The following is an 11429-nucleotide window of genomic DNA, read 5'->3' as shown; positions in this document are numbered from 1 at the left end:
GCATCCCGACATTCCTTATTGCCCTGAGGCTAGTCACCTCAAGTCTTTGTATGGGCAATGTCTCTTGTTGTATAGCTATTTTCTCCGGGTTCTTCCGGAAGAGGCTAACCGTATTAATAGTTGATTTAAGGTAGTTGCTACTTCGTTGTTGAAAAATGGTTTTCTAGGGTGAACCAACCTATTAAGGTTGTTATCGGTTTCGAGTTCTCGCTGTTCTCTAAGGAAGTTGAGTGAGAAGAAGTAAGAAGTCAAAATCATTGGAGCAAGGCCCTTCAAGCTTAAAGACTAGCAGTTCCTCTCTTTCATGTCATGAAGCAACTGCCCAAAGAAGCTCATCGGCTAGGGGTTTATGATCAAACCCTAAAAGGGTTCTTGCTAAGACTGCTTTCTCTCTTCTGTATGTGAAATTTTCCTTTCAAGCAACCACATTCAGCAGTGACATCGAAATGTGAGATTGAAACTTTTTCCTTCGCATTTGCTTGTTAACAACGAGCCAACCTTCTGAGGGTTAGGTGAAAGTCTCGTTCCTGGATTGTCCATACATAATAAGAGTCTTCTTAACCATAGTAACAACAATTATTTATACTTCTTCTATAAGAATAAATCCGGAAAGACAGCATTAGATACCTCAGAACTAAGAAGAATGGCAGCCGATGAGATTTACCTTCTTTAGGACAGGAAGGAAGAGAGCATTACAAATTGCCCTATTTGATCTAGTCTCTTCCATTATCGATACACGTACATACTAAGATCTAGGTAGCAAATTACGAGTTGGAGAGACACATTTCCTTCCTAGCTCACATTCGTTCTATAGAATATATTCATTTCTCTTCATTATAAGAGAACGGAAAGATGGGGATGAATGCAATACGGAGAGAGGTAGAAAGGCAAGCACTGCACGGGGCCTCTCTGATGCCTACACTTCCCCTGAGGGAAGGGGGAGAGGATGATTGCTAGGTCCGCTTACAACAAAGCCACATATTTAATAGAACAAGTCAAGCTAGAAGGAAAGAAAGCACTTTAAGATCGGTCGTGAACCAGAAAGAATGAGCCGCTTCAATACCAAAAGGAAGAAATCAGCACTTGCTTCTTGAGCTGGTACAACAACTCCAGCAAGAAGGATTAGCCGATTAGAAGGCATGGCCAAGGGTACTACAAGCGGAACCCCGGTCCCAAGCTATAGGACGAAAGATGAATTAGGCGCTGACTCCAAGACCAATAGGCTTTGAGTCATAAGATGAATTAGGCGCTGACTCCAAGACTGATACAATAGGCTTTGAGTCATCAGCTTGATCTCCTAGATGAGAGGGCTATGGGTATAGACCCGAAAGCACCTTCACTGGCCATGGACTACTCAATCAATCGGACAACCGCTTCACTACTTCCAAGACTGAAAATCCAATGATAGAAGAATCGACTGCAGGAAAACTTCCTAAACTAGACTAGAATAATCTTTCGTAGCAGTCAAGGATGAGTTCGATCCATTAGGTTCTTTGATTTGTTCAGATGGAGTGGGAAAGCTATATAAATTCTTTGGAAAAGCCTGCTTGGAAGCTCTCTTTTAGTCGGAGAAGTGATACCTTTCGACCGTGAGGGAGACTACCTTCGACCGACCTTAGGAGGGAGACTACCGCCCCTGAGGGGCTTGTTGCTAGAGGCATCCCCTCAAATGAGATTTATCAACTCTACAATAGCTCCGGTTTTAGCAATAAGACCCCGCCTTCTGGGTCCTATATTCTAGTTACTAGCTTCAAAGGAACTACTAAAAGAAGGAGTCAAAGCATTGGATAATGCTACCTACGAGTGAGTCACCCGCCTGGTTACCTGTCCTTATGTCCTTATGAAGGAAGGTGCGCATGAAAACGGAAGACCATCAAATTACTGATTAGGAAGGTATTTAAGGAATGAACTTCTATTACAAGGATTCTTTTATTAAGACCTTTCGGATAGATAGCCCTATTGAATGAAGGTTGAACACCAACCCGCCTGGAAAGCTAAGAGTCGGCAAAGACCTAGCTGTCGAGGAATGAAAGAAGTCGCTTTCTAGGAGGAGTACGAGGAAGTCAAGTCACAGGCAAGCAACCAACAGGCTAAGAGCTATCTCCTAACCTCTCCCTTATTGACAAAATGAGAGGGATTTCAGGCAATTAGCATATAAGAATTCCTACCCTAGAAGATTGCTTTTTTGACTTGAGCACCGTCTTTAGGCATTTCAGTTCTCAGGATCTTACGAAGAAAGGCTAAAGATCGTACTGAACACAACCCTATGATATAAGTGAAGGCGAGCCAGGAAAGCACCCTGAACTCATAGGGTGAAGGCGAGGAAGCTTGAATTCAGGGGCTCCTAAACAAGAGTTTTGACTAGGTAGATTTGCCCTTCTACGCCATTTTAGGTGAGTTCGGACTCAATCATTGACCGGAGATTGGGACAGAGTGGATGGCAACTAGCTGACTTCTTCCTGTCACTCGTACAGATCTGATTGAAGATATTGCATTAGAAAGGGATACAAAGTAACTTCCAAAGATTGAAAGAGAGGCAATCCCAGTTCGATACTGGTCTTGTTGCACTTCTTCAAGTTCATGACGGATAACCCGCTAGGGACTGCTTGGCTTGTTAGCGAGAAAGCACATAAAAGAATGCCATTTATCGATCGATAAAATAAATAGGCTCAAGTACATTAGTCCGTAACTGCCATTTTGACTAGGTGGATTTTGCCTTCTAGTTGACTTCTTTCTGTGGGATACCCTAGTTAGAGCAGTGAAACCTTTAAGGCAAGAGATGCGGGCAAGTCAGTCGCTAGAACTCCTAGATGCTAATAACTCGCTAGAAGGGGTAGAAAGCTTGTTCTTTTGGTACAAATCCTCTTTATTGAATGAAACTAGCTAGCTTTCTTTGAAGTCAAATACATAGCCGGAAAGGCAAGTCCATCGCGGGCACTACCCGACTTATTTCGGTATTGCATATAAGTACAAGTTTAGATGTGGCCATCTAGACAAGTGAAACGGTCCTTGCTGTCGAAGTTTACTACTGGATAGGAATTCCATCAGTATGGCATTAGAACCGCTCGAAGAAGTTCGGTATGGAAGGTATACAGTTGATAGATCGGTAATGAAGTGAGATATTCAATCCTCTTTCTATTTAATGGTATTTCACTGCCTTTCATGTACAAGTATTGCAACTGAGACTGAGAGACAAGAGAGATCCCATTGAACTTGCCTTGATTGAATGAAGGCTAGCTGACTTCGATACTGAATGAACTCGCATGTTGGAGAACCGATGAGAGACATAGTCGATGCCAATATAGCTGTAATTTCACACTTGAGCTTTTCCCTTCGAAGAGTTGATCTTTCATTTCAAAAGTGGTATCTCCCCAATGGAGAAATGATGCTAGCCCTTTTTCCTTCGATGACAAAGATTGTAATGGATAAAGTGGATTCTCCCTAATGGTAAAATGAGACTGATTTCTAGATTTCACTGATTTAAGTGATTGAACTGATGGCAACTAGCAAGCAATCTTACTCAATAGGGGCTTTCCTAAAAGCCTTCCTTCTTGCTTGCTTGCGAGAAGGCTTTCTTGCATTCTTGCTTAGCTTATTTCAAAGGAGAGGCAGTGGACCAATAAGTTAGTTGTCCCAACCAAGACAGGAGCTAGCCTCTTATCTTAAAGGCTATCGATTTCCTCCTTGAGGAGCAAGGAAGATCAGAGGTCACACTGGAAAGCTATCAACTAACCTGTAAGAAGACTCTTTCTTGGGGCTTCTTCTTAGTCCGTTAGGTAGTTGCCTAGAGCTATTAACTAGACCGAAAGGGGAATAACGACCAGTCTTCCTAGCGATGTACAATTCTTTTGGTATATGAAATCTCGATGTTAGGTCAATTCAATATCGAACAGAAAAGTAGCAATTCTTTTGGCGCAGTCTTTTGGTATATCCAATTGAGAAACCAAAGTCAGATAGAAGGGCTTGCCTTCCGCACTTTCGTATACCAAATACGAATTGAGAAGTGACTTTGTACAAAAGTACATTGTACCATCAGTCAATCAAATTTCTCCTATCCATTTAGAACCTTGAATTGGTCAAACTACGCGGACTTTCTTACTTTCCGTGGAGGATTAGACCCCGTAACTGGAGGTCTATGGCTAACCGATACTGCACACCATCATTTAGCTATTGCAATTCTTTTTCTGATAGCTGGTCACATGTATAGGACCAACTGGGGCATTGGTCATGGTCTAAAAGATACTTTAGAAGCTCATAAAGGTCCATTTACGGGCCAGGGCCATAAAGGCCTATATGAGATCCTAACAACGTCGTGGCATGTTCAATTATCTCTTAACCTAGCTATGTTAGGCTCTTTAACCATTGTTGTAGCTCACCATATGTATGCCATGCCCCCTTATCCATATCTAGCTACTGACTATGGTACACAACTGTCATTGTTCACACATCATATGTGGATTGGTGGATTTCTCATAGTTGGTGCTACTGCGCATGCAGCCATTTTTATGGTAAGAGACTATGATCCAACTACTCGATACAACGATTTATTAGATCGTGTTCTTAGGCATCGCGATGCAATCATATCACATCTCAACTGGGCACGTATATTTCTAGGCTTTCACAGTTTTGGTTTGTATATTCATAATGATACCATGAGCGCTTTAGGGCGTCCTCAAGATATGTTTTCAGATACCGCTATCCAATTACAACCCGTCTTTGCTCAATGGATACAAAACACCCACGCTTTAGCACCTGGTGCAACGACTCCTGGTGCAACAGCAAGCACCAGTTTATCTTGGGGGCGGTGATTTAGTAGCAGTGGGTGGCAAGGTAGCTTTGTTACCTATTCCATTAGGAACCGCGGATTTTTTTGGTACATCACATTCATACATTTACGATTCATGTGACGGTATTGATACTTCTGAAAGGTGTTCTATTTGCTCGTAGCTCCCGTTTGATACCGGATAAAGCAAATCTTGGGTTTCGTTTTCCTTATGATGGACCTGGAAGGGGGGGACATGTCAAGTATCAGCTTGGGACCATGTCTTCTTAGGACTATTCTGGATGTACAATTCAATTTCAGTAGTCATATTTCATTTCAGTTGGAAAATGCAGTCAGATGTTTGGGGCAGTATAAGCGATCAAGGAGTAGTAACTCATATCACGGGAGGAAGCTTTGCGCAGAGTTCAATTACTATTATTAGGTGGCTCCGCGATTTCTTATGGGCACAGGCATCCCAGGTAATTCAGTCTTATGGTTGGTCATCAAGGACAAGAAAAGTCTTAAGGTTTTAACCCCCCAAGCCAATGGGATCGCCATGACCTGCCTTAACGGAGCTCCAATCAGTCGCTACTCACGAGGGGTAGTACCGTCGATTGGTCTACTCACTACCTACCCAATAACCACTCCTCGGACGGAGCCATACCTGTGTTACCAAAACTTGCTAGCTGACAAAGGTCGAACTTTCTTACTTCTTTATTGAAAGCGAAAGAGAAAATTGACTTACTGAACTTTTTTATTGAAAGGGTATAACTAACTGGCTGGCACCTTACGAAGTAGTATACTTCTTTTTTTAGTAGTAGAAGGCTTCACATACTCTTACTACTCGAGAGATAGGGTAGCACCCCCCCCATCCCGAAGTGACGAAGATGAAAAGTGCTTTTGCTAACTCTTTCTCGTCTTCAAAAAAGTATCAAAATGCAGTTATATAAGCTATCACTTTTGCAATGAAAGATCAGCTCATCGAAGGGAAAAGTGAGAGTATCAAAATGCAGTTATATGAGCATCGACTTGAGAATTTGCCTAGTGCGAAAGCCAGGAAAAAACCCAACAGGCATACAAACTCACTCTCCCGGGGCAACAGAGGAAGGCAAGATTGATGATGTAAACCCAGCCGGGTGGAAAAGAACCACAGTGTCAAGCAGCCACTTCCAAATTTTCTATCTCGTTTTCACTATATTGAGCTTTACATTGTCATGAATAATGGAATTGCGGTCTTTCCAAACTTCCCATAGGCTAAATAAAGCAACAGAATTGCGTAAAAAAGAATACTGGGAGCAAAGAGTCTCAGTCCACCAAGACTCAAGACGCTGCTCGAGAGAATGAGCTTGGGATATTGAGATGTTAAGATGTGACCCGAAGAAGGACCAAAGGGATGCAACCAGCTACCTTGACCATCTTCCGAAGTTCTAAATAATCTACTGATCAAAGGCTGTAAGGGCTTAGTGGGCTGTTGGAGAAACCGATCTCTGTGAAGAAGAAGCCGCAGCAGGCACCGTTGAAATTTAAAGTTAATCTAATAGCCTAGGATTATTTTAAAGAGAAGTTGTTTTTGAAATTTAAAGTTAAATACTTAGTTTGGGCTTTAAGTTATAATTTATTTATTTTAATTACACGTGTCAATTTCCATATTTTGCAATTATCATCCTTTCTTATGAGATCTGAATGTCCCAATTTTTGGTTCCTAGTTCAAACCTTAGGTGGGATCTACGGCTGGGTCTCCGTTTCCACTTTTTGGATCCAATTTATAACCTTAGGTGGGATCTATGGCTGTGGCCCCGGTTCCCACTTTTTGGTTCCAATTTATAACCTTAGGTGGGATCTATGGTTGTGGCCTTGGTTCCCACTTTTTGGTTCCAAATTCTAACCTTAGGTGGGATCTAAAGCTGGGCATTAAAAAGGGGAACCATGGTAACTTCAGAATATTAACCCTAGTAACTTCAGAATATTAGAATCCAATCAAAATGTGTTAGAAAAGGAAAAAAATAATTTAGAGAAAATTATTGATTCCTCAAGATCATCTCCATATTTAAGTATTTCCTTTTATTTAGTTCTTGTAAAGCCTATAAATAAAGGCTCGTTTTTCCCTGTTTTGTATGAGAGAAATATATCAATAAAATTCAGTTCCTTTTGATTATTCTTTCTCATCTCTGATTATCATTTACAACATCGTATCAGAGCAGAGTTTTTGATCCGTGAAATACCCTTTTCATCTTCTAGAATCAATCACAACACCAAAATCAAGCCAGAAAAAACCAAAGTCAAAACCAAAATCCCAAAAATCTAATCTCCTGTTATTGTTCTTTGAACCCTAACTATCCTATTCGGCCGCCACTAAAAGTCTCGTTTCAACTCTGATCCGGCACGGTTCCGGCGAATTCATTCAGCAAAACCAACAAGATCTGCCGCCGCCTCTGTGTAACAAACAAACCCTAAAACCTTTCACAATTCCATTACCACGACCTTCAATTCCGCTGCCACGATCAAATCTGAAAATGGCTCCGATCAAAGTTGGTGACAGCATTCTTGACGGATCTCTTGCACACTTCGACGAGAAAGATGAGATGCAACAGGTCTCGGTTCACTCTCTCGCCGCCGGCAAGAAAGTCGTCATCTTTGGTGTCCACAGTGCCTTCACTCCGACTTGCAGTATGAAGCATGTCCCCAGGTTGATTGAGAAATCTGAAGAACTTAAATCAAAGGGTGTGGAGGAGTTTTTGTTGATTAGTGTGAATGACCCTTTTGTGATGAAGGCATGGAAAAAGTCATACCCAGAGACCAAAAAATGTGAAGTTCTTAGCCGACGGGTCTGCAACCGACACCCTTGCCCTTGGTATGAGCTTGACCTAATTTGCAAAGTCAAAGTAGGCAAAGGCTCCCTTTCTTTTAAATAAAAGGAAATATTAAAAAAAAAGAAAAAACCAACGTTTCCGCTAAAAAAAAAAGAAAAAAAACAAAGCTCAAAAAATTAGAGTTCAAAAAAAAATCAAAGCTCAAAAAAATAGAACTCAAAAATATCCGCTCAAAAAAATCAAAATCAAAATCAAAAACCAAAAAAAAAAAAAAGAACCCAAACCCAAAAACCAAAAACCAAAAATTCCAAATCCAAAACCAAACCAAAACAAAATCAAAACCCAAACAAATGCCAAAACCCAAATGGCCAAGTTGATTTTTCGGCTTGAGGGGAACCCAAAACCCAAAAAAAATCCAAAACCCAAAATAGGCTGCCATGTCGAAAGGCGGTACCTCAAATCAAACCAAAAGTTGCCATGTCGAAAGGCGGTAACTCAATAGCTCAAACTACCATGTCAAGGAGACGGTAGTCAAACCAAAAACCAAAAACCAAACACAATCAAAACCCAAAATCAAAACCAATCCAAGTTAAATCGTGGCAATCCCACAATTCAACTTGAGGGGGAGTGTTAGAAAAGGAAAAAATAATTTAGAGAAAATTATTGATTCCTCAAGATCATCTCCATATTTAAGTATTTCCTTTTATTTAGTTCTTGTAAAGCCTAAAAATAAAGGCTCGTTTTTCCCTGTTTTGTATGAGAGAAATATCAATAAAATTCAGTTCCTTTTGATTATTCTTTCTCATCTCTGATTATCATTTACAACATTCACAGCTTAAAATTCCATCAGAATATTAGTATGTAAAACTTAAACAAACCGACTATATTGTTTTCTTCGATCTTAAAATCTTCTTGCTTCGGTTACCAATACTTGAACCAGGATTGAAATCAAGTCGGCGGAATTCTGTTTTTTGACTTACCTTCCACCTCTTTTGTTTTGGTATCACAGCTGCATCTGCTCCTATCACAGCTGCATCTGCTCCTATCAAAGCTGCATCATCACCTGCTGCGCATGTATGACCTGCTGCGCCTGTATCTTCACCACCTGCTCCTGTATTATCATCAATTCGGGTGAGCATATTTCGGTAAGCGGGTTGAGTTAGCGGTCCTGTTTTTTCGGTTTGTATATGCTCGTCTGCCGACAGACGGGTCAGATTATCTGTTTGTATTATCATCAAACAAGCATATTTCGGTAAACGGGTTGAGTTACCTGGTCCTGTTTTTTCGGTTTGTATATGCTCGTCTGCCGACAGACGGGTCAGATTCTAGTTTGTATTATCATCAAACTTAGGTTCACCGCTAACTCAAACGAGCATATTTCGGTTTGTATTATCATCACCTGCTCCTAGTTCTTTAAAGCGGTGTTGCTCCCCATGTTCCCCAGATTGACCTGCTACTATATTTGCTTTCCTACTAATATAATATTTCAACGGTGCCTGCTGCGGCTTCTTCTTCACAGCGATCGGTTTCTCCAACACAGGGCCGTCTCCAAAAATGTTTGAAAATTTTTAGGCCCTGTGTGAACAGAAAATACGGGCCCTTAAATATTTTTTTTGAAGGATGACTTTCTATGTACAGGACCTAGTGGTCACTGGGTTCATTTGCATTTAATAAATAGATAAAGAAAAACAAAATGAAAAACAAAACTGAGGACGCCGAGAGTAGAACCCGTGTCTTCTTATTATTAAAGTGACAAGGGCCGTCTCCGAGAATCCAAAAGCCTTCTAGGGGCATGTGCAAGTAGAGAAGAAGAGGGCCTATTTATGAACTTATAAAAAATAAATAATATGACGATAGATAGGGCCCAAAATAAACCAAAAGTAAACATGTTTAAGATCTTAGTGCATTATAATACGCTTTTTAGACAAAAAGTTACTAAATTAATATTGTATATATAAAACTTAAAAGTATATTACAAATTTAGTTATATAAAACATCAAAAAGAGAACAATTATGTGTTTAACTAAAAATAGTGGGTGACATTTACTGAAAGAAAATTAAAAATAAGTGGCATATAGAAAATAAAAAATAAAAGAAAGCTATTGGGATAACTAAAAACAATGGGTGACATTTACTAAAGGGAATAAAAACAAGAGCCATAAAGAAAAAAACAAAATAAAAGAAAGCTGGTGGGAAATAGAAAAGAGATTAAAACCTAAAGAATAGGTTGATGAAAACTAAAAAAAAGGGTAAAGAACGAGTTTCAAACTTCAGCTTCTTCTGTGCGATAATTGGGGAAAACCACCAGACCATTAATCCATTGATGTTTAAGATTCTGCTAAAAAACTATATATACACAATATATATATATATAATCAAAATTATGGGCCCCTTGAGAGTGTGGGCCCTGTTCGGTGGCCCACTCTGCACCTGGCCAAAGCCGGCCCTGCTCCAACAGCTTCTTCTGCTCCTCTCTTTTTTTCATCTTCTGCTCCTCTCTTTCTTCATGATTAAACTTTTCAATCTACTTCTCAAACCTTCAATTTCTTTAGTTTTAAAGCACTCCATCTTAAACTGAAAATTTGCCCGACACGAAGTCAATAGATATTACTCATATTTGTATATGAATGTAAACTGGGTTGACCCGAAACACAACCCGAACACGACACGAATTTAAATGGGTCGACACGACCCAACACGAATAAAAATATGGATTGGGTTAGGTCGGGTTGACCCGAAAATATGGGTTGACACGAATAAAAATATGGGTTGGGTCGGGTTTTAAATAATTATATTATTAATAATAATAACTAATTAAAATTATTTCAGTGAAAACCGTCTCTATAATACTTGTTTATCTCACGTTTTCGTTCGTATATATACGTATATGTAAGCATATATGTATATATACATATATATATATAATAACTTAGAAACTAATATTTTGATATATAAAAATCAAGTAAACTATATATATATATATATATATATTTATAAAACTAAAAATAATATTTTCAAAAAAATAACACGTACCATTTTTTCAAATTCGTTTTTCGTTTTTCTCTTCGAGGCGTGGTTAATGAAGTGCTCAATAAACAGAAGAGCATATAAACCACAATCAGAAGAATTTGCTTGTTTTGGAACCTGGCAGGAAAAATTAATCACATAAAACTTAATTTTTCCATTTCAAAAACTAAAACAAAGATTTGAATTAACTTGATGCTGACTTCTTCAACTTTAGCGACTCCATGATTCACTTCTTCTTTCTCCATGAACCTGGCAGGTAAAATATTTAAATTGGTTACACTTTACTCTTTTCAACACCATATAATAATCATTTGGCTTATTTTTGTCTCACCTTCGAACATTTTGAAAAATTTGAGATGTATCATGGATACCAGGTAATGAATCCAAATGAAGTATAAGTAGATTTGATTTAACGGTTTTGTTAAACAAACACACAATAACCACACTCCAGTGGAAACTAGATAAAATAAAATAAACTGAATCAATGTATCTGATTTAACAATATGTAAATATCTGATTTAAAACAAATTGTCGTTGAATGTAAATATCTTAGAAAAACATACCTTTCACTAATTGGGATAACAATATATTCTTTCTGAAATATATTGTCTTCACGCCACCACCTTTTAAACTTGGCAAACGAGTTTTCAGCAATTCCCTATTCAAGGAATACAAATAAATACATAATCATGTATGATATAAAAATTACCGCTATATCACCGCTATAACCTATATATCACATAGCGGACCTTGACCGCCATATGATTTTGGACCGCTATAACTGCATAGAGTGGGAGAAATGATATTAACCTTCGGTGATAGAACATCTT

General features: G+C 39.1%; 2 pseudogenes; both read left to right on the top strand.

The window, feature by feature from the left end:
• The first annotated feature begins 3049 nt into the window (after positions 1–3049).
• On the top strand, positions 3050–5295 carry LOC118480985 (annotated as a pseudogene).
• Positions 5296–7109: 1814 nt separating this feature from the next.
• Positions 7110–7630, top strand: LOC110932473 (annotated as a pseudogene).
• Positions 7631–11429: the final 3799 nt, after the last annotated feature.

The sequence above is a fragment of the Helianthus annuus genome, chromosome 8 (genome assembly GCF_002127325.2).
Source record: "Helianthus annuus cultivar XRQ/B chromosome 8, HanXRQr2.0-SUNRISE, whole genome shotgun sequence".
NCBI lineage: Eukaryota > Viridiplantae > Streptophyta > Magnoliopsida > Asterales > Asteraceae > Helianthus > Helianthus annuus.
The sequence above is the reverse complement of the archived record's forward strand: the minus strand, read 5'-3'. Positions and strand labels throughout refer to the sequence as shown.